Source organism: Ambystoma mexicanum, chromosome 2q, assembly GCF_040938575.1.
Source record: "Ambystoma mexicanum isolate Mex_15411 chromosome 2q, UKY_AmexF1_1, whole genome shotgun sequence".
NCBI classification, from domain to species: Eukaryota; Metazoa; Chordata; class Amphibia; order Caudata; family Ambystomatidae; genus Ambystoma; species Ambystoma mexicanum.
In genome coordinates, this window is record NC_090924.1 from 489,734,603 (window position 1) to 489,758,933 (window position 24,331).

General features: G+C 43.5%; 2 long non-coding RNA genes across 2 annotated transcripts in view; one reads left to right on the forward strand and one right to left on the reverse strand.

Annotated features, from left to right (window-relative positions):
- Positions 1 to 24,331, forward strand: part of LOC138569547 (uncharacterized) — a 218,700-nt gene that overhangs the window by 122,131 nt on the left and 72,238 nt on the right. The gene's annotated exons all lie outside the window — the stretch shown is intronic.
- The window catches only part of LOC138569545 (uncharacterized), a 106,637-nt gene that overhangs the window by 2,608 nt on the left and 79,698 nt on the right, over positions 1 to 24,331 (reverse strand). Inside the window, exon 2 of the long non-coding RNA XR_011303259.1 lies at positions 14,435 to 14,640. This is a non-coding gene — a long non-coding RNA (uncharacterized lncRNA). The remainder of the gene's footprint in view (positions 1 to 14,434; positions 14,641 to 24,331) is intronic.

Consider the following 24,331-nt stretch of genomic DNA (forward strand, 5'->3'; position numbering starts at 1 on the left):
TGCACAATCACATTTCCAGTCATCCTTTTTTTTTTTTTTTATTTATTTATTTATTTACATGTATATACAAAAAAAAACAATATCAAAGTACGGAGGAACAACCAGGAATGGGAAAAAAAAAAGGATCAATAAAAATCATTGAACATGTTCCAAATCTTTTCATATGAGGACAACTTACATTTCAATCTGTAGATCATTTTTTCTGTTCTAGACAGGCTATGCATTTCTTGAACCCATTCCTCAAATGACGGACGGATCCGACCTTTCCATCCTCGAAGGATCAACCTTTTAGCAACAATAGTAGCTCTGAAAAGCCATTTCTTGAGGGGAGAGCTGACTTCAGCCAGCTCGGAATCTTCCCCTAGGATCATTGTCTTAAAGTCTAGGACACACCCTTCACCCAAAATTCGGACACACACATCACAAATGTCTATCCAGAAAGCCCTGACCCTCTCACAGGCCCACAGCATGTGTTCCAATGTTCCCACTTCCTGAGCACAACCCCAACAAGTGTTGTCAGTCATACCCCTTCTATGTAACGTTTCCGGACACCAATACACACGGTTCAGGATCTTAATTTGTCTAGACCTTTCGCCCAGATTCAGTGAACATAATGAGACATTTCCGCATATATTCTGCCAGGCCTCAAGATCAATATCAGACCCAATTCGCTCACTCCAGACATCCCGTAAATTGTCATTGTTCCTAAAATACGACATGAAAAGTTTGTATAACCTGCTGGCTAAACCACCCCCCTGTCCATTAGAATCCGTCAGAAAAATAGTCAAGTCAAAGGAATCAGACCAGTCCACCTCACCGATAGACCTCTTGAGTCGTCTATAAGCCGAGTCCGACAAGTCCTCAAAACTCCATCGCTCTCTCAGCTCAGCAGCAGTCAGCCACCGATCATCATTCCCCAAGTCCGAGACCTTTTTAACATTCATTAGGAACCATTCGGGCCAAAAAATTGTCCTGGAGTTATCTCTAATCCTAGGATTCAGCCAGATAGAGGCATTCTTACACTTAAAAGCGTCCCTCCCAATTAAATTCAGGACCTCAATCCAAGAGTTGCGTAAAAAGGACGTGGTTAACAGACTTCCCCCCGTAATCTTTGTGTTAGTGGTCAACAGTGCTTCCGGGCCCAATGGCCCATATGCATTCGACTCCGCCACCGCCCATCTGTCCAGCTTACCATCCAAAAACGGAACAAAAGAATGAGCAGAAAATGCTAAATGGTAAGCCTTAAAGTTCGGGACTCCTAGACCACCCAAATAAATTGGACGTTGCAATTTCCATAGACTAAGTCTGGGCGGTTTCTTGTCCCATAAAAATTCTTGAATAAGGCGATCTAGATCTTTCCAATAACTACACTTAATTCTCAGTGGAAGCATACTGGTTATAAAGTTAATCTTGGGGGCCAAATTCATTTTCAGGGCATTGACTTTACCCCATAGTGAAAGTTTAAGAAAAGACCACCTTTCCAAAACCAATTTGCAATCTCGTACTACCACACTCATGTTTTCATCAACCATACGGGAGACTGGAACTGTCAACCATACCCCCAAGTAGCGTAAGCGCTTATCACACCAAGAAAACCCTAGCCCCTCAACCAGGGATTTATCACATCCATTGGACAGAGGCAACACTTCTGACTTCAGGTGGTTAACCTTGTATCCAGAACAATCATGAAAATTCGACAAAACCCTCATCAGACATGGCAGGGATATATCCAAACTCTGCAACACCAACAAGAGGTCATCCGCATAAAGCCATGCCTTTTGCGTCACACCCCAACATTCAATGCCCTGTAAATTCGGTTCATTCTTTATGCAAATAGCAAGGGGTTCAATCGCTAAAATGAATAACAGAGGAGAAAAAGGGCAACCCTACCTCGTGCCCCGCTTCAAACAAAACGGTTCCGACACCACTCCATTAGTCTTAACGTCCGCCGTCGGACTGGCATATAAAAGAGCTACCCAGGAAATAAAATCCTCCCCCAGATTCATCTCCCTCAATACCGAATATAAATAATTCCAATTAACTCTGTCAAAAGCTTTTTCAGCATCTAAGGACAGGATGGCTGCATCACCCACCAATCTGTCCGCCATTTCCATGGTTAATAACAATTTCCTGATATTGCTGGACGTACGCCGACTCTTCATGAAACCAGATTGTTCCTCCCCTATCAAGACCGGCATGAACTGTCCTAAGCGTAAAGCAAGAACCTTGGCCAAGATCTTGTTATCTGTATTGATAAGGCTGATTGGACGATAACTAGCTGGTTGATTGCAATCCTTATCCTTTTTTAAAAAGACCGAAATCGACGCATGGCTAGTACTCTTAGGTAACGACCCAACAATTCTGCTCGACACAAACATATCTCTCAGGAGTTCCAAGGCCGAGTTCGGGAGGACCCTGTAAAATTCACATGGAAGGCCATCCGGTCCCGGAGATTTGCCCACATTCAGCCCGGATATTGCGCCTTTAATCTCCTCTATTGTTATCATTTCACCTAGAATATCACGCTCAGCATTCTGGATCTTAGGTAAATTCAAATCACCAAAAAATCTCTCACCCCTACCTGTGATACCAGCCTCATCGCCATACAGATTCTCATAAAAATCGCGGAATATTGAGTTGATTCTAATCGGATCAAAAGTGATTCTACCCTCCTTGTCAAACATAGAAGCTATAGCCGAATCGGAGATCCTTTTTCGCAACCTGTATGCCAGCCATCTGTCACAACGCTCCCCTTTCTCAAAATATGTACACCTAGAGTAGAACAAACTACGTTCGGACCTCATAGACAAAAAATCTTCCATTTCTTTTTTGAGTTTTTTTAATTCAGCATGTTTCACTGAATCTGACGGATCAAGCATCAGATCACGAGAAATTTCACTAATACGTAAGTTAAGCTCACGCCTCTTACCCTCTTCTCTCTTCCGTTTACCACTAGACAGTCCCAGACACACACCACGCATACAGCACTTAAAGGCCTCCCATGTATTTGCCACACTGATCTCCTCTGAGCGATTCTCCCTTACAAAGAAATCAGCTTCGGAAACGATCCGGTCCAAAATATCATCATCTAATAGAATAGAGGTATTAATTTTCCATGAGAAGCTCCTTTTACACTGAAATTTAAGTCTTAATTGCAACACAACAGGGGCATGGTCACTCAATACAATATTACCGATATCGGAAGAAACCCGACTGTCTGAAACAGTCCCACCAGTGAAAAACATGTCCAGTCTAGAAAACACTGCATGTGCACTGGAATAAAAACTGTATTGCCTCGTATCTGGATGCTCAAGACGCCATATGTCATTCAAACTATGTTCCTCTAAAAGCGACCTAAGTGCCCGGTGATGATAATCGCAACAAAGTACACGGCCATTCTGACTCTTATCCATCTTTGGATCAATCACTGTATTAAAATCACCACCAAGCAGAACATTAGAATTATTCAACTCTAAAAGAGTCTGTGCCACCATTCTGAAAAAGGATCCATCATCCACCGTAGGAGCATAGACATTGCAAAGAGTTAATAATTCCCCCCGAATCTCGATCAACAACGCAATCATTCGACCTTCTTTGTCTGCAATTCTGCGTATAACTTTCATAGGCAATTTCTTTCTAAACAAAATGACCACCCCCCTTGATCTTGAAGTAAAGGAAGAGCCAGCAGCTACGCCAACCCATTCCCTTTCCAACCCAGATATCTCATCCTCCAATATGTGAGTCTCCTGTAAGAAACAGATGTCTGCATGCATGTCCTGCAACATTTGAAACACTTTCTTTTTCTTGAGCAGGTTATTGATCCCATTCACATTCCAGGAGATAATACGCAGGTCATCCGAAGTCCCACCTGAGTGGGAAGTCATCATGACACTACGAATATCAAAAAACTCAAAAGTAAAAGAAACACACAAAAAATGAAAAACAATAAGCAAAAAATAAAAAGAACGAACAAGACAGTGAAGTCTATTCAGCCCAACAAGAAAATTGAAGAACATTGAGAACCATCCCCGGGACCCCTCCCAATGATGCAATAAAAGACATCTATGTGGTCAGAAAACCCAACCCAGAAGATAACAACATTTAGTAATGAATGAAAAACCTGAACCCCCAGTCCTCCCCCCAAAAAGAAGAAACCCCACCACCGAGAATCACGTTGAAAACACAGAATAGGTATATCAAACAATCACTACTTCAAAACATACAGTTGAACCCCACCCCACACCAATTTGCACCTATCCACAACATCTAAAGAGCCATGCTAAAAACAGTGAGGCTAGACAAGGCAACTTCAAATGTATATACACTGTGGCCATACCATTCATAAATATCTAAACAGAGTCCTGGAACCAGGCTACTCCATCACTATGGTGTAAACAACGAAACATCTGAGGCGGCTAAAAAAAAAAAAAAAAAAAAAAAAAAAAACGTCAATGGCAACTTCTCAATAAAAGTTAAAAGGTAATGAGTAAAGGCACATATGGACATCCCCATATAATACGTGAAGGATAACACAGAAAAGGGAGTGCCTCCTGGTGGTTAATCTAGCCAAAGCAATGAGCACATGTACTAAAAACGGCCAAAAATGACCAGAAGTCTGATCCACAGTTCCCTTGATAAACAAGGCTAGGCGAGGGACTGAAGATTGCCGGAATTAAAATAACACTAGCATCCCAACTTCAAGAGCAGTGAAGGCATTCCAATGTGACCGCAGCGGAGGAAAAGGAAGAACTGCATCCTGGGCACCGCTGTAGTCATGGCCATGAAGAACATTATACCATCACATATCCAGTGAGGAGCAGATGACTGCTTGCTCATAAAATGACTGCACTGGCTCTGAACCAACTAAAAGACCGGGCAGGCAACTTGGCAGTCAAACAGTCCCCCAAAAAGTCTTCCGAAAAAGGCGCTAGATTGCAGTTGGTGGGATGTGAATAGCATATGCCCCAGTAGTGCCGAGCTGCAAGGGAATCCTGTGCAGCCCGGAGCGCCCCCACGGCATCCACAGCCCCCGACACGAGGGAAACAGTCCCGACAGTACCGAGCCCCACATGGACATCTCATACCTCAAGCGGGAGACAATGATGCTGTTCTCTGTGACCGGGGGCGCCACTGGAGAGTCCGGACACTGCCCTCTAGGGGGAATCCGCCCAGCACCTACCGGGGAAGAAGAAGAGTGCAGTCGAAGCAGGGCCGCATACGCAAGTCACCGAACCATCCACTCCCGAAGTCGAAGTTGAAGCGAGCGGCATTTCGGTATTCAACTGCCGTGACGACGACGTATACACGCACACGTCTCACGCAGATGCTGTAAGGTCCTTTCCTCATGCCGCATATCACCGTGAGCCTGGATCCAGAGGCATTCCATCGAATGGCACAGTGCGGGGGTTCCACAATAATTTCAAACAATGCAAACTGCCGAAATCTGGCGGCGCCATTAAAAAAAACTGAATATGAAAAAGAACATACTAAAAATAAAAATAAAAATATATACAGACATGGCGGGGTGGGGGGACACTAACAATGTCACTCAATGTTCATGGGAGGCGCTGGAAGGCTCCTCTTGTATGTTTCTAGCCAATCTAAAGCCAATGCAGGATCAGATGTGTTTCTGTCCCCATCAGGAAACACAACAGTAAGAACATTATTTCTGCTAAGAAAAGCTTTTAAAGTTAGTTGACTAGCCAGTTCTTTAGCACTCTGGAAAGATCTTCTTTTATGTAGGATCTCCTTAGGATAATCAGGATAGACATAAACCAATCTACCTTTGAATAAGGCTTTCCCAACCTGTCTGGCAGCTTTCATCAAACGCTCCTTAGATCTTACATGTAAAAAGGTGACCAAAATATGCCGAGCTCTGTTCCCCAGATGTTTACCAATCCGAAAGATATTATCCATATCTTCATTCCTGATTGTAGAGCACTGGAAACTGTCTTTAAAAATCTGTAAGACCAGGGATGGCAGATCCTCCTCATCTCCATCTGACTCCTCTACACCAACCAATCTGATGTTTCTTGCTCTGATTCTCATCTCCAAATCCAAGCGTTGTTCCCTTTCAGTCTTCAAGTCAGATTGTAGGTTTTTGTATGCCTGGAAGCTGCCAGCAATCTCAGAGCTCATAGTTGAAGAGGATTTTTCTAGTGCTGTGACTCTGCCATCCAGCTGACCGGTTTTCAGATTGAGCTCAGACATTGTCAGTTTAATATCACTGACATCCTGGGCCACCTGAAGAATGGTTTTGTAGACATCGCCAAGGCTAGGGGTTTATTCCTTCTCAGGAACTTGTTTAGATTTCTTGGAGGCTGGATTTTCTGCTTCCCCAATCTTTTTCTTGGAGCTCATTATAATTTCAATATAAATAGCTTCAGGGAGAGGTCCAGAGCAGTTGAGTTAAGCTGCTACTCCACTGTCAGCCATTCTAGATCACATGTACTTGCCTGCGATTGCGAATTTCATGTCCTTCATATAATTTACAAATATCCTTTTCTCCACTTTGCTTCCAGTCTCCCTTAGTATGCTGAGGTTAATCAATTCTTGTCAACAGGACATTTTGGATGGCATATTTTTACTTGATTTATATGCACCCATCTGTCTTCTGATTTTATAATTTTGGTGAATTAAAGGTGGATACACTACAGAACTTACATTATGAGTGATAAGGGACAGGGCCCACACTGAAGGTAGGAACTCACGCCCCTTCCTTTGATCTCTCTGTAAGTAGTGATACATCGTATCCCGATTACATATTCTTTCTGGGTAGTTTGCAAATCGTAGTATGTTTTCCTGCTTTGGTTGACCCCTGTCAATTGTTTTGTGCATATGCAAAAGCATGCTGAGTACATTGTTTAACTGGTTCAGTCCTATACTGTGATAGATTATGTTGGGGCAACGCAAAGAGCATGAAGAGAGTAGCATTTGAGCAGTTGCAGTATCACACCTAGCGACGGAAACAACAGAGAGAGTAGGGGCGGGAGTGCCTGTTGCAATCCAGGTGAATCTGTGAAGTAGGGTTGTGGTAGAGAGACTGGCTCAACAAATTACCATAAAAATGTTGGTTTGTCCACTAATGATGGCTGTGCTGCCAACTATGGGAGATTGACCCACTTGATTACAGGGCCAGAGTGGTACAACTGTCTAATGGCACAGGTTTCACCACGCAGCTAGATGCATGAGGGTGATGCTTGTTATACGAGTTTCTCAGATTACGGGGTCTCACATGCTGTGGAAGTGGATATCATTAGGGTATGCACTACCACCCTCAAAACAATGTAAACTGGGTCACTGGGTCTGTCACTGGCCTGCTTGAAGATTATGGAAATGTGCACTAGTGGTGAGCTGCTTCTACTGTGCACATGGCAGTAGATGTATAAAGGGCCCTCAACCATGCTTGGCATCACCCTAAGGTGTTGAGGAAACAACATTGCCTTAGATGGAGGGAAACTTTTCCGGGGTATTCCCCAGAAGTGACATCAGAGAGGATTATGATTAAACAGTGAGTGTGATGAAATGACTTCTGTCCCACAGGAATCCAAGGATGAATAGTGACTAAACCACCTACTCAGCCATCACACTTCTGCAAATCAAGTGTGACACCAAACATAAAGGTGAAGCGGGCACAGGTAAGAGATATACCTCCTTTGCCTTTTGTGATAATATGGGCCGAGGGCAGGCTATAATCTCGAGAGGCGTGTGAAAATGAAACAGTAGCAACCTAAGCAGCAATGTCAAATCAAAGTTCTATGAAAATAAATATACTTTAATTAAACACACCATATGCAAAAATAACTAAGCTAGGACAGCTCTACACCGCCCCACCCCTGTAGAAGGAGCACATGCTGTGCAAGAGATAGAAGGATGCAGCACTACGTGTAATGAAACAGGGGCGAAAAGGGTAATAAGTAACAACAATGTTTTTAAAAGGATATGTCTTGTGTGAGAAAAGGGATCAACAGTGACATAACCAGGCTCTATGGCTCAAAGTGGGGCAGTTAGGAGTCAACAATACCTTCTTGCTGTTCATTGGCAGTTAAACAGCGTCAAACCTGTCTTCTTGGTGCTGTCCCAAACCAGGCACAACAGTCGTGGTCATAGTGTTCCAAACGGGGAGAAGGTGTCAAGACAGGGTTGAGCTGAAGTCTGCTGCGGATTGAAGTAGTGTTTGAAGAATGCAGATCATTAGGGCCACCAGGGTCGGGTTGATGGATGGTTCAACAGTGAAGATGCTGGTGACTAGATGTGCAGTTCAAGACAAGATTGTTCAAAGGGGAGTTGAACTGTCATAGTTTGGTGAGACCACTAGGGTCAGATAGAGGGTCAAGTTGGATCCGCAAAAATATGCAGGTGGCCGTAAAAGTGACACAAACGTGGCAGTTGCAGTGATGAGTTCTTTACCTGAGCCAGAGCGGGCGACAGCCTCCGTTGGCATGGTGCAGTGGCAAGCTGTTTCAATGGACAGCACCAAAGTTTGACGAACAAGCGAGTGCCAAAAGCTGCATCAGCGTGTACTATTGTTTCAAATAGTGATGAACATGGTTCAAATATGGATTGAATTGCTTCAATGACGTAAAACAGGAATCCTGACTGTTCTGGCTCTCAGGGGCTCGGGGACAAGATGAGTTCTTGTTCTCTTTTCTCCTTACACATAGGAGGATGACAAGCACCTCCAAGTGTCCTTCACTTCAAGTGAGGACCTGAGTACCGGTGTGGCTGGCAGAAAGGCAGGTCTTGATCAGAGAGGCAGGTTTTTCTCCAGCAGCAGGTCACCCTCAATCCGCCCTGGGGATGATTAGAGGACAGAGCTTGCATTTCCCTTGGAACACCTGCCGTCAACTCAAAACTGGAGGACTCTGGAAAGGACAGCTCTCCTCTCAGGGTCCAAATAAATTATTCTTGAATTCTTTTCATTTCTGAAATGAATTAATGAATGGGTGGAAGACCCCCTCTTTTGTAGGTAAAACTCCACAGGTGTTTGGAGAAGAGCAATCCTTCTTTATGGAGTCCAATGCCTGTCCTTGTGACAAGTGGACTTTGACTTCCTGCATCAAACCCAAAGTGCTTTGTGCTAAAGGAAGTAGAGGTGATAGGAAGGAAGGAGAAGTACAGAAAGAAAGAAGATGGTGGAATCTTTGTCCTACTGTGCTGAGCCCCCTCTTCACTAAACCCATCCTTTCTCTGACCCATAGCATTGAAGGCCCTTTGGTTTGCAAAACCATGGTGCAAGACTAGTTCTATTGGCTGGGATGTGCCCCTTGCTTCCTGTTTCTCAGTACAGATCCTGCTGATGGGCTGTTCTGTTGAAGAAGGATGTCACCTGACTTCACAAAAAATCAATTAAGAGGTACAGTCGTGCAGTCCCTTGCCTGGCTGGCTGAGTAGAATACACACCACCCTTCCACATTTGGTCTGGACTCACAGTGCTGACATGTGTATGATTCAATCAGATGTGCCTTCTAATAATTAATACGAATTACCAGCCACAGCACCCCAACACAGGTGTGGCTTATAAGTAAAGATTAAGCTGCCACCAGGATAGTAATTATTTATAATTTTGTGGTTTCGGGACAGAGGTGCCGATTTAAATGCAGTATCTGCTTTGCAGTCACTTGGCTGACACAACAGCTGTCAAAAGGGCACCTGTGGATTTTGAACCTGATCTGTGCCAGGGGAGAGCAGGTGCTGCAGATCAAGAGACTGATGTTGCAATGCACATGTGTCACTATGCATTTGACATCGACCTATAAGGAAAGGGGTCTCTTGTTAGCAGACCATCCTTTCTGGGATCTAATTACCCACATAATTGTATTAATTAATACCAAAGCCAGGGCTTCTACACCCTTGGCGTATGGCAATTTTTCACAGTGATTCAGTGTGAAACCGAAAAAGCTTGACCGTGGGGACCGGAAGCAGTATAGCAGGTGACTAAGGGGACAATGGTGGACCCAATGGAAAATGATTATCTATAAATAGAGGCACTCCCCTATTAACTGTCTCCTTTGATTTTGTGTCAATTAGTGTGCTTAAGGCAGGTCTGTATGTTACTTGTCTGCTGGCCCAAGAGACTGTGGAAATCTGTTTGAACATTGTGATAGTTTGCACTTTAAGGAGGATTCTGGTCCGAGACATACTTTAAATGTTATGTTAAGTTTGTAATCGGGGTGCTTCCTTGAATCAGCCTGAGCAGTTACTAATGAACGGTGGGTGAAACGGTGGAGACCTCCGATGAGTTGTCTTCTATGGTGAAGCAGGAGTGATTAGCTATGCTCCACTCATCTACCTCTTCCCCTACCCCTGATTCCCGTCCCTGTCACCTCTGGGGAGGAGGAAAACAGACATAGTGTCAAGGTGATCCCTTATAAGAAGGTGCATTATTTGAATATGAACGGAGCTCTGTTTGAGGGTCAAATGGGAGGACCAGGGTTAGTAGCAATATATACGTATGGAAGGCGATATAGCCATAGTAGTTTGTCTGTTTGTCCTTGATTTATGGTTGAGTTTAATGTGAATATTTGCCTTTCATGGTTCTTTCTCTCTGCACTATTCATCTACGTAAAAACATATAAACATAACATTGGAATTTGAGCTCCGAAGGACGCTGTAAAGTACCCTGGATGCTTTGTTTTGCATTATGATGGTTCTGCATCCAGGTATTTAAAGTGCAATTGTGATTCAGTTACTCTGTTGCAAGTCTTTCTTTTGTTTCTTATCGTTCACATCTACGAGATTGCGAGAGTAAAGCTCACTTTAAGAATGAAAGCTGAAATAGAACATGAGAGAAAGACTGCTGCATCCCATTGAATTGGTTGCCATGGTGACGCCATTCATATAAGACATTTTTAATATAGCTATTCTATAAACCAAGCATTCGAGGAAGTATGTGAACTGCTGTGCCCAAGGTCCAGCTCGCTGCCCTTATGTGGGCTAGAATACAACTCACCAGATGAGGAGAGCTGATGAAAACGTTTGTGTACTTGGAACTGCATGAATTCATCTATTTGTGTTATGTTGGCGAATATATGTAACGAAAGTCCATACAACCTTGTGTTGCTCTATCATGCTTCCGTGAAAGGTGTTGCCTACCAGTCATGATTTTGATGAATTCCCTCCATATGCCTTATTCACACTGGCGATGTCGTTACTATTAAACTGACGTAAGATGGAAAGAGCAGAGCGATTGCGCACTTTTATTCACATTTGGTGGCAATAATTGTGTGGGAGCAAAAATACTTATTTAGATCGATGGGGTTGAGTTTCATATTGTTTGCTGATGTCGCCCTGGTTCCCTAATTGCAACTTGAAATCTAAGAGTGCTTCATAAAACAAATCTGGGGCTCAGGGCGATTTACGAGTTCCGACGGTGGTGTGATTGCACATTTGAAAACCATCTGTTATGCCTGAAGTGTCTTCTAACCATCTTTGGCATGGACAAATTAAAGGTTGTTTCCTGGATGTGGCATTATTATTGTTTTATTAGTGTTATTATGGTATTTATTGAGCGCAGACCTAGCTTGGAGAAGCAACAGAGCGCTTTACAGAGGTACACAACATTACAGATACATAACAGAGCGCTTTACAAAGGTGTACAACATTACAGATGCATAACGGAGTGCGTTTCAGTGGTAACAACAGAACAGATATACAGTCGAGGTAGGCTAGAGAGGGGGGACAGAGGAGGGGTACAAATGGACCGGGTTGCGTGAGAAGAGGGGCGGGCAGCTTCTTGCAAGTCAGATGGCGCAAGGGGCGATGTGATGACCTAGATGTTGAGGAGTAGAGACTCCTTGAAGGGGTGGGTCTTCAGTTCTTTCTGAATTGTAGGAGCCTGGTGGTGAGTCTGATACCGACGGGGAGGAGGTTCCTTAGAGTTAGGACATAGGCAGAGATGGCTTGTTTTCAGGTGCTTTCCTTTTCACAGCGGAGGATTTCAAGTCAGCATGTATCCTGGCTTCTGGTAGTGCGCTGTCCACCTGAGATGCAGAGTTTCTCCGTGAGGTAGCTGGGTGACTTGAGGGTGACTGCCTTATAGATGATGCAGCAAGAGTTGAAGGTGATTTGTACGTGCACTGGGAGATAGTGGGGTTATGTGGTCATATCTGCGTAGAACATTGATGAGGCGTGTGGGAGCATATCGGACACTTCTCAGGGGTACAAGGGAGGATGACGGGAGGGTTTTGAGGAGTGCATTGCCCCCATCCAGGTGGGATAGGATAGTGCTTCAACTGTGAATCTAAAGCTCTCTGGAGCGATGAAGCGCTTGACTTTTCGCAGGAGGGAGAGCTGATATCAAGCTGCCTGAGCTTTCTTAGCTATGTGTGTCTTGAAGGAGGGGTGTTTGTCGATGTGGAACCCAAGGGACTTGGCACGGAAGGTGAGCTTGGGTGTGAAGCTCTCAGAGTTCCTGGTTGATAGCCAGATCAGTATGTCTGAGTGTTCGTTGTTGCTGTTGAAAAAATTTGGGCTTGGAGGGGTTAAGCTTCAAGTATGCACTGGACATCCAAGAATGAATCAGCAAGACTCAAGTTTTGGGCCAATGGATTTCCTTGATGTAGTCGATCTTGAGGTATAGCTGTATGTTGTCGGCATATAGGTGGATGTGGATGTGGATGTTGTGTGTGGCTAACAGGGCTCCAAGCAGCTCCATGCATAGAGTGAAGAGGACTGGGGAGACTATGGAAGCCTGCTTGACTCCACAGGTGATGAGTAGCATTGGCAATCTAGAGGAGCTCATCTGAACAAACTGATTGTAGTTGGTAAGGTAGGACTTGAACCAGCGTAGGGCAAGGTGGCTGATCCCCATGCACCGATGTAGGGTGTTCATAAGCACCTGGTGGTCTACTGTGCCGAAAGCATCAGAATGGTCGAGTAGAACCAGGCGGCATGGGTGGCCATCATCAAGAATGTTGAGGGTTTTGTAGACCAGCTGTATGGCTGTTGTCTCTGTGCTGCATCTGGGTCTGAATCCGGACTTGTAGGTTTGGAGGATTTTGTTGGTGTTGATGTGTTGCTGCAGCTGTGTGGCTGCTGCTTTCTCGAAGGGAAGATCGGTGATGGAGAGACAGTTACCTAGGGTGTCAGGATACAGACTAGGTTTCTTTAGGAGAGGAAGGATTTGTCCTGTTTCTAGGGTCTATGGAAGGTGCCTTGAGTGAGGTAGCTGCTGATGTTCTCCGGGTAGGGAAGGAGATCTTCTGTGGGTAGGGTCCTGAGGATGGATGCTGGGAGGATGCCATCTGCATACGATGTGGCTTTGAGTGTGGCCAGGGTTTCTACCAGGTCCTATGTTGAGAGTGTTGGAGGAACTTGAGATGGGTCCGTGGATGCAGAGCTGGCATCTATGTGCTGGCGAATCTTGCTGATTTCGTCGATGAAGAAGATTTTGATGGCAGTGGATTTTTCGAAGGAGTGTGGTATGGCAGGTTTGGGTAACGGCTTGATGCACTGCTTGACCGTGGCTGTATGGAAAAGTTGTCAGTGGGCTGCGCTGAGCTCCATGAGGAGTGCCAGGTTGGGTGCAGTACTGGAGAGGTGCCTGGTTTTCTCTTGTTTCCTGATGACTCTTTTGCTGAGGTTGAGTTCTTGGTGTAGCAGGGTGCTTATGGTTTCGGTTTGCAGGTGTGTTGTATCAGAGGGGCGTGTTGGTCGATGGAGGCTGAAAGGGTAGTTTTGAGTGCTTCCAGTAGAGTTTTGCAGTCTGGTTAGGAATATTTGGTCCATGTAAGGTGTAGGTTGGCAAAGTCTTCTGTGAGGGTGAGGGTATTGAGAATGCTGAGGTGAGCTTCCTTCATCTGTTCTGGTGGCCTTGTTGGCTGGAAGGTTGAAGTCTCCTAGGAAGATGTTGTTTGCTTGCATGACGGAAATGGTGGTGACCTGTCAGTGAAGTCTCTGATGAAGGTGGTGTTGGGTTTGGGTAGCCTGAAGATGAGATGGAAGGTCACTGTGTCTATCTGGGAGAGTGGAAAGTGGCAGGAGAGGACTTCGAAGGAGCCAATGTGGTCAACATCAAGTCTGGTGCAGGGCCACAAGGTCTTGTGAATGACTGTAAGGCCTCTGCCTGTCTTGTTTAGTTGGTCTCTGTGTTGGATGATGAAGCCATCAGGGACAAGGACGTCTAGGATGTGGGTGGAGGTGGGTGTCAGCCACGTCTCTGTGGTGAAGATGGTATCAAGCTTGTGTGTATTGATGAGGTCGGCAATGTCTAATGCATGGGCGACAGCTGAGCGGGTGTTGGCGATGCATTAGCTTCTGTGTTGTGGACAATGAATGGGTGTTGATGGACTTGAGGCTGATGTGGGTGAGGTTGTTGCATTGCGCAGTCCATGCCTTAGAGGAGGGGCGATGTTGTTGACGTTGGCATTGCCTGGTATTGGTGGGGATGGCTTGCAGGGACGGAGGGCGAAAACACATGTCGGTGTGTGCTTACCTGTTCCCTGAGCAAGTGTTCGGGCCCTGACTCCTCCCGGTCCAAACAGGTCCAAACAGGAATTGCCTTTTTCTTCGTCTGCCTTTCACTTCGAATGCCCATGCGAGAGACGCCCTTGATTTAAGAGTAGAAAGGAAGAGGCAGGGCTAAAACGATGGGTGGGGCTTAGGCCAGGTGACCTAGATCCACTTGCACCTGCTCACCAACTGCAAAAGAAAGAGGTGTGTTTAAGTAGGGAAAAAAGCCAGGAAAACAGGAAGACGCCAACAGTTTAAGGTGATTGACAGGTGGGCAGGGATTAGGCCAGGTGACCTTGATTCTCTTGCACCTGCTCACCAACTGTATAAGAAATACCACAAAGTCTTCAACAGTGCATTCGATCTTCGCTGGTATTAACGTTATGATTTCCAGGAAACTATGGCTTTACTTAGTTTGCAATTTGAAGGTTTTGTGACATATTCAAAGGCTGCCAGGTGAGACCCAGTGGGTTGTCCTAATGTGGGTCTCGTTTTGGCCTTAGATTTGTCTCTGAAAATTATTTTGAGATTGACACAAATAACGAAGGATGACAAGCAGTGGGTATTAAGTTTGAGGATTTAGGGCCACACATTCTAATAGTGAATTTATACTCGAACCCAGCAGCCCGGACAAACCTCTCTATGCAATCGGCCTCGGATATTATCATTACTTACAAGTAGCTATGAACTACTCCAACAATATTATTATCAGAGCAGATTTCCATGTGCATCTTCTTAAGAAAATTGTCTAGGGAAAACACAGGTGGAAGGTGTGTCGCAAAGTGTTTCCGTGGACAGGGGGAACAGTGGGACACGTACATGCACTCATGGGTATTTACCCTGTTTTTTCCTATTTTAAAAGGAACAAGTGAAACAATCACAACTTGGGAAAGGGGATCCCAGAGCTCAAGGATCGATCACATTTACGTGTCTAGTTCGTTGTTGTCCTTTTGTTCCCCGATGTTGCGTGTTGGTCTAGTGGTTGGATGCGCGAGAGCGTCATGACTATATCATGACGCCTCTCTAATAAAAGGGGCTCTGCTGGCACGCAGAAGGCAGTGCAGCAGAGCCCCAGGAAGTGGCAACTCGTGTCTGTGTGTCCTCATTTGGGGGGAGGTCGCCACGTGGAAGTGGTCTGTTGCTGGGGTCCTGACTGGGTGTCCACACGGCCTGGACCGATGAGTGCTGGGTTCCCCAGCTGGGTAACGATCTCTCTGGTGATCCGGAGGTACCAGGGTGATCCCTGAGGTCCGCACGCTGTGTGAGCGCAGCACCATTTGTGTGCGTCGGTTGCCCCGACATCATCTGAGGCCCGCCCCGGTGACCGCAGGCGGGCCCCACAACACCCACTATTCATTAGCTTGTACATTGCTAGTGATCAATTGAGTTTTGGATAAACATTGGGGTCAAGTGCTGTGACCAGAATCCTACTTTGGCTTTGTTGACACCAGTAAGAGGCAGTCTGACTGTAAAGTACCACAGCGTGTCAGAGGTTTAACAAAGAAATTGAAAATTTGTGGCTTCTATCTCAAACCGAGATGTCAGGGTGTTTATTCCACAAGGTCACATAATGAGATAATTAGAACATGCTTAGAAGCCGTCATGCCCAAGGGACGATTGATAGGGCCTAAGGAACATTTGCATTACTTTAATGAGTGGGTGGCAATGGCTAAAAGGGATAAACAAAGGGAACTAAGAGCCCTATGTTCTATATGTTTACAGGATAAAGAGTGCTATATTCATCATAGGCGTATGATCACACAAAGATACAGGTATTATAGTTACCATCTGAGATGCAGGATAAACATAACCGATAGCCAAGGTATCTTGCGGGCCATAAATGGTACACAGAGCAATACATTTTGGGATATAACAAATGGTGCTTTGTTCTCAGTTGTAGACGAAGATGCAAGCTGTATACCAGAATCCTCATAATTTATGTTTATAGGTGAAAAAAGAGCTTTAACAATCCTTTTCAAATCAAAAATACATTCAATTCTTATTAAATAAAAAGGTAGAATACAATATGAAATAAGATAAAATACATATTAAAGTAAAATATAATATTGTCCATTCATCCAAACCTAAAAATCCAAAAACACAAGTAGCTACACAGCCAAAAGATACAGAATGCAATTTGCCATCTCAATACAATGTTTCAAGCATTTACAAAGATTTAGCAGGCCTTACAACTCTCGAGTAGCCAGGACTCCCCTCCAAACATTACAAAGTGCAACTTGCATGGACCTTGATTCAGAGTTCAGAGACAAATTCCAAAACGAGTCGCTCTTGGTATTGTAAAGGCCCATTGCATAAGGTCCGCGCATCCTCATATATTGAGGTCCATGTTCCTGGCACTCTGGGAGGACGTGTTGTGCAGATTCAGGTTAATCTTTGAGGCCACATAATCGGCAGAACCTACTATCTTTTGTGATTCCTAGCTCCTAGCCAATCCAAGCTAGTATCCCTGGCCTTATTTATACTTCTAGTGGTCCAGGCTAACCGATTTCCCCAGTTTTAATATCAAGATCTCCCACTTGCCTCTGATCTTCACTACCTACCCCACATTCTACTTGAAGGTTATTTATAGAGTGATCGCTAAAGGGGATTTCTTTGACCACTAGCTGTCTAATGTATGGTAGCACCCGTTCATTGCAAAAGAAATTGTCTAACACAGAAGACTTTGACCCACTCTTCCAGGTGTTTTTACCAGGCCTATTCCCATAGACTTGCCCATTTAGCATATAGCAGTCGCATGCAGACATCATCTCTGTCCATGCGCTGCCCTTTGGGGGTGAAATTACTTTCTTGTTCAGTTCAGGTTCGCTGTGTACATAAGTAGTTTAATATATGGTTTGGTGGCAGCAACAGCAAGCATTAAAACCAGTTCCTGTTTGGCAGAATTTTCTAATTTACGAAGTAGCTTTGTTACTGCCTCCAGAATACCTTCATGTTTTGATAAGCTTAGTGGGTTATATACATTAATGATGTTTATCCCCCACAAAAGCCAGGGTGTCTAATTCTTACTGCCAGTGTGGATGGACTGTCAGAGGGAAAGTTCACCTGTAATACACTTAGATGATGTTTTACGCCAATTACTAAACCCCCAAAAGGCCAACCCATAGGTGCCTTATTTGCTAGAATTTGGAAAAGTTGATAACCATCCATTCTCCAATCAGCAAGAAGCCAACACTCCTATAAGAGAAAAATGTAATTCTTTAATAATAATTTGAATGACCCTCCTTCATCCAGTATATGAGTAAAGCCACGTGTGTTCCACATGCTAATCAAGCATGTTCAATTTTCAGACATAGGGGGGCAATTTGGATTTTGCGCGAGTCAAGTCAGAATCCCCATAATGTTTCCCTGCAAACTGGTAGAATTCGCAGCTGTCCCCCCAATATGATTACGCTGTTTAAGTGTATCCCATGCACTCTGCATGCCTAGCATAGTGTTATTTATTTGAGGTACGGGCTCCTCTTTAGCATCCACTTCGTACCCAAGTTCCAAGTATCTGCTTTTAAAGGATCAAATCATGATTGCCCTTTCCCTAGAACAACAAAGGACTGTGTAGGTATTGGCTATTCCTAATGGGTTAAAAAAAATCAAAGTCTTTAGAATCCAGTATTCTTAGTAGCAATATTTGCCGCGTCAGTAACAAAAAGTCAGATCTGTTACTATGAGTCTTTTTTTATTAGAGGTGTTTTGTGTCATAGTAAACACAGGTGAGTTATCCATAGAATCCTTTGCCAAATCGCCAGCAATCTCAACCTTCTCAGGCGGTGCCAGCATAAGAGGTTCTGAATCTCATACACCCAGTCCCACAGGTGGGATTGGAATTGAAACTAGCGTAGGCAGTAGAGCTGGAGCCATTGTAGGGAGTGATAATAGCATAGAGTCAAACGGAGAATTATGCAAATCAGGGGGTAGAGCAGCCACTACAAGTTGGCTATTTTCATTAAGCAGCCAACCGGTCAGTGTACCTTTACATTTAGCCGTTTTCTTACGCTTTCTCAGTGCTCTGACTTTTTTCTATTTTGTTCATTAAAAATGTTTGGTTTACTTGCTCATTGACCAGTATTTGAGTTCTTCCGCAGTCAGCTTTGGGAAGCCAAGTGAAGATGCTGTCATTTCTTCTGCCTACATTGTCTGATATTTAGATATATTGTAGAGACATCACTAGTTGCCACCCCACCATCAATGACGCCCAAGGACACTTGCTCCAAATGCTGATCCTGGCAATGAGCTGCCATAAGTTCTGCCGCTACAATAAGCTCATCAAGATTTGTATCACCCTCTTCATTAATCAGCTTGGCTTTAGTCAAAGCTGTAACATCTTCCATGACTTTCCCGCACATGCACAAAAGCACCTTGCTTGCCGATAGCCACTCTTGTCCTGCGCCATTTTGTGAACAACTACCTTCAGCTATAGAGGCAGCATGCATTGCTGAGATTACATGTGAGAGTGCCTGAGAGGAGATTGTTTCGGAATGATCCAGAGTTTCTGCGGCTACGGGCTTGTCAGCCATACGTATGTCATGTATCGAATAACACAGTACCAGAAGCAAGTTATTATTATGCATTGCCGCAAAAGATGGGTCAGATCCATTGAGAGCATGTTCCGAGCCAAGGGTTGTAATAGGCATGCTCTCAGTAGCATGCTGCAAAGTGGCCACAACTGGGGCCACAATATCTGAATGGAAATAAGTTGTGATGGATCCAGTGCCAATCTCATTCATTTGCTTTCCCCGTGGGAACTGGTGAATAACTGTTTTACTTTTGCATTTCTCGTGACATTAGAGCATTGACGGGGGCCAGAGGCAGTTTGATCTCTATTATGCAGTGCATTTTTCCTCAGGTTATAGTTGTTTGCCTTTGGACACAACCTGCCAGGCATGGTAGCACACCAGGAATATATACACCCCCGCTCAGGGTTATGTCCGCCCCCTCTCTAAGTACAACGCACACCCAAAGCTTGTACAAACATGATGCAGGCTTTAAGAACACCACATTAAATGGAGTTCACAGACAAAAGAAAAAAAAGATAGAAATGTAGCAGTTCATACCAGATGCCCCAGCACAACGGTCTCAAGTTTGCGAGGATTACGTAGTTCAATGAAAGAGGAAGCGGCTCCGTACAAGCTGATTTCTTTTGGTTACGGATTCATCACCACACCATGGGAGTTACCCAGGTTACAGGCAGCCACCAAAGAACACCAAGAACACTCCAGCCACACTCTGCAGCACTCCACTTGGAGATGAGTTTTTGAAGGCAGTCTCAGTCCTTTCCTCAATAGACACGGTAGAAAGACTGACAAGCAAGGCAGCTTCAGGGCACTCCACGCACGAAGTACACTCCAGCCACACTCCGAATCCTCATGGGTTGAATTTTTTGGGGGAATTGTATTCGAAAAAAGATAAGATAGGACTACAATTTTCAAATGATAACTACAAATCTATTTTAGGGTTTGATTGGTCAAAAGACGGTGTAATAAAGGCAGTAGCAAGATCTAAACCATCTAGGGCAGCAGGCGCAGATGGGCTTGCTTCAATTGCACTGAAGTGTAACCAAGAGTGGTGGGCCGATATCTTATTCCCAATGTTTTTGGACATTTTGACTACTTATGAGTTCCCTTGATCATGGAAAACATCTTTCTTAATTCCTATTTTCAAGAAAGGTGACTGTGGCTTGCCATCCAATTACCGTTCAGTGGCAATTCTAGATGCCACAAGCAAAGTGCTCTCTTCTCTTGTATTGCAAGACGTAAATAGATGGACAGGAAAGTTGTCTCTCCTCTCAAGCTTCCAAGGAAAGCTTTGGGGAACTCATTGAGTGGCCTTGTGATCACTAATTTGTTAGCCGAGGTTAAGAAGGGGAAAATCGGTACAACTTACTTTGCATCACTAGACATGAGCAGCTCTTTCGATATGGTGGACCGTGAGCGGATGTGGTAGAAACTATTGAATTGAAAAATTTCATCTCCAATTGTAATATTTCTGCCAGGCCTCCATTCAAATAATGCTGTTAACGTGCATCTTAACCGGCAAGGAGCCGTGTTCAAACCGATAAAAACACTGATTGGCTTGAGACAAGGGTGCGTGTTGGTACCCTTACTTTTTAATTTGTATTTGGCCGATTTTGAAGATCTTTGTGTAGCCAACGCCACTTTTTCTGTAAAATTGGGAGGAATGAGAATACATTGGTTGTCATTTGCTGATCACCTTCTCTTTTTCGATCAAACTACCATTGGCTTCCAAAGAAAAATCCATATGTTTTCAGAGTATGCCTCTCTAAACAATTTACTTGTTACTGGAAATTAGTCCAAGATGGTTGTATACTCTACAAAACAAAAGCCAAACATGATGTTTTGGAAAGTGGGAAATGCTAGGCTTGATCAGGTTTCATACCTAAGTTATTTGGGTATTACAATATCTAATTGTGAGGCCGAAAGAGAGTATAGGAACGACTTAGATTAAGATCTGTACCTTTAATTGCAGATGAAAATCATTTTCCACAGGCTTTGTAAATGTTCAGGTTTACCTTTAATTTGTTTTTTTTGTTGCAAAGGTTGAAACTTCTGTGAGTTATGGGTTGGAGGTTTTAACATTGGATTTTGGGTTGTTTTACAATACAATCCAAGGTTTGATGTGGAAGAAAGCACTTGCCCTTCCTCTGGCCATTCCCAATGCGATAATTAGACACGAATTTGGGTTCATTTTGTTGGAATTTAAGATTATTTGGAGAAAAAAAACTCAATCTGTATGCTAAAATGATTTATCTCCCTGAGGGAACTTTACTTGATAACTTAGCAGAAATGCATAAAAAGCCATCTGCCTGCTCTGTTAAGGTTTTCTCTGACAGGATGGTCGATGTTCTGTTTTACATTGAGGTGTCCCATGGTGAACTGATAAACACCCAGTTGTTGGTAAAATGGAAACTTTACGAGTTGGATTGGTGCGCAACTCTTACACGTCTGGCTTCCTACAAACTTTACTGCGCATACAAGACCATTGCTAGAAAAATAAATCATCTTTCTCGTGTTTGACTTTTAAAATGTAATCAATCTCCTACTCTTCAAGTTATTGGCCCGTGTGGTGGCTTACAACCTCAGTTTCTAATGTGATGATTGTGTCGAAAGGCTGGCATTAACGAAACTATGAAGCACTTGACACTTTACTGTGAAAAAACTATGGACTTGCTCGTTTTGCACTTTAATGCTTTAATGTTTTTATTAATATGGATTTTGAGGATGTGCGCTGTACTCTATAATAGGCTATTGGCGGGTTTTAATAGACCTTTAATACTGTCACTTTGTAGATCTTTATACAAATTATGTAATCTTTTAACTGGTGAATCTAATTGTAAAAAACCGCATTCTATGGAGTTTGCATTCTTATTTAATAAACTTGTGAAATGTTTTATTAATAAACCATAACGCACACAATGAAATATCTGTATGTGTAACAGTTATTGGATAATTGATCATTCATGCTAATGGTTATTTGGTAAATGATTGTATGTGTTATGCATAACTGTTATATGATCATGCGTGGTATGCAGGCATAATGGTAATTTGGTGAATGACAGGACGTGGCATGTGTAACAGTTATTTAATAATTGATCACACATGGTATGCATAGCAGTTACTTGATAAATGGCTAGGCCTGGTCTCCTCAACATTTATTTTCTAATTGATCACGTGTGACAAGCATAGCGGTAATTTGGAAAATGGGTGGGTGTTGTATGCATAACAGTTATTTGGTAAATGATTGGGCGGGGTGCACAACAGTTATTTAGCAATTGATCACAGGGTGGTATGCGTACCAGTAATTGGGCAAATGATCGTTTGTGGTATGTATAACAGTTATTTGTGATTCTTTTGTTTGGAGCCCTTCTCCACACATTGGTAAGTTTTGTATTGGTCATTAATAGCGGATGACATTTCTATAGGAAATACTTACACATATATATATATATATATATATATATATATATATATATATATATATATATATATATATATATATATATACGGTAACCAGAGCAAGCCACAAATGCGCGCCTTACAATAGAACTACATGAATAAGGGAGGATGCGCCACGTGAAGGTAGATGAATGGATGAACATAAAGCGCGGTGGGGAAGAAAATTATATGCAGGGGATCCGAGAAAATCATTTACATGATATTTGCATTCTATACATATTTTTAGTTCCTCGCCATGGAGCAGGATACACCTTTGCACAAGTTACAGCTTAAAAGCATAAGTGTGAAAAATTCAAGTGTGGGTCACTACACGTTCTATCTTTTGCTCACATGGCCAAAATCCAATACTGTATCCGCTACTGTCCTCCCGGCTGCAAGATCCATTCTTAGTGTGTACCATTTCAGTGGCATGCTGAACATTTTATACAAAAAGAAAAGTGAATACAGGGCAACGTGTCTTCGCTCAATTAAGTAACAGTTGCTTTATTTCAGTATTTTGTAGCCTGGCAGCAGATCCTAGCAAAGACTGATACTCACTACTCAGTCGGGATGTAACATTATTTTGTAAGAAATGCTAAGTTTGATTCCTGTGCCTGGACTGTTTGGTGTTTAAAAAGTAAATAGCTTGAGTACTAATTTGTATGTTTAGATTTTAGTTTAATTGTATCTTGGTTTCAGATTGTACATGGCGCCAACATTCTCCTATTAGGAGGCATGTGCTATTGTTTTGACCTTTATCCAGGCTTTCTCAAAGCACAATACTTTTCCTTTACAGTTACCTAGATGTGGGTTTAGTGTATATTATACATAGCTGTGTGTCACATTTGTTCAGTTTGCATTCAGATAAGCACCTTCCTTTGGATTGGACTGGTGTAACTTAACATTCCTTAATGAGTGTCTCATTACAGAAATACACATTTCTTTGTTATGTTATGTTATTTTACATTTATATAGCCCTCTACATATCGTTGGTATGACCTCAAAGAGCTGCTAGGTTGAACGCCCTTGGGGACCCTAGTCCAGATCAGTTGAGGGAATAAGGTGTTGCAGGGTGCTTGGGAGCACCAGTTATGTGTGCAGCTGATGTAATTGCCTGATGGTAGCTGCATCTTAGCATTAGGTGTGGTGGTATTGATATCAGTTTAATGTGTTCAGTCTGGCGGGTGGAGACCAAGACTGGGTTCTGGCTGCGTTGGGCCTCTAGGACGCTTATCTGTGCAGCTAGGCCGGTTTGTCATGGGATATAGCTGCATTTTATTAGAATGATGAGGTGTTTGTGTGTTAATGTTCGCATGTGAGCAGCTAGGTCAAAATTGATCGAGGGATATAGCTGCACTCTAATTTAGTGATGTTGTGGAGAAGAGAGTAAGCACAGTGGTATGGGAGGTGAGAGTGTGGGTTGAGTTATGATCTAAAACATAGGTTAGTAACTTACAGAACTATCTCAGGCAGAATTTTCTAGTTGTGAGTGGAGTGGGTGAGAGTAATTCTAATTGTGCAGCGCATGCACCTGAGTTATCGTGCTATCAGAGGGGTACTTTTCAAGATGTGAGATACAGTAACTTACTAGGTGTGAATCAATCTTGCAAGAAAAATTCCTAAGCGTGTAAATAAAACATAGTATCATAACATGCACCCTCGAGGTTTGAGTCAATCGTAATAAGAATGGTTCTAGGAGAACGGCATAGGCAGGCGATGCAGACTAGTAGATTGAAAACAGCATCACAGTGGGCACCCTCAAGGCTTAGTTCAGTGCAGGAATAGACAAAGGGGAGGCTGTACCTAGATTTGAGAGTTCATGTTTGCTTAACATTCACAATTCTAAGTGTGGGACCTGCCAACACCCACAACTCTATCCAAGTGTGGGATCTGCCAATATTTACAATTCTATCCAA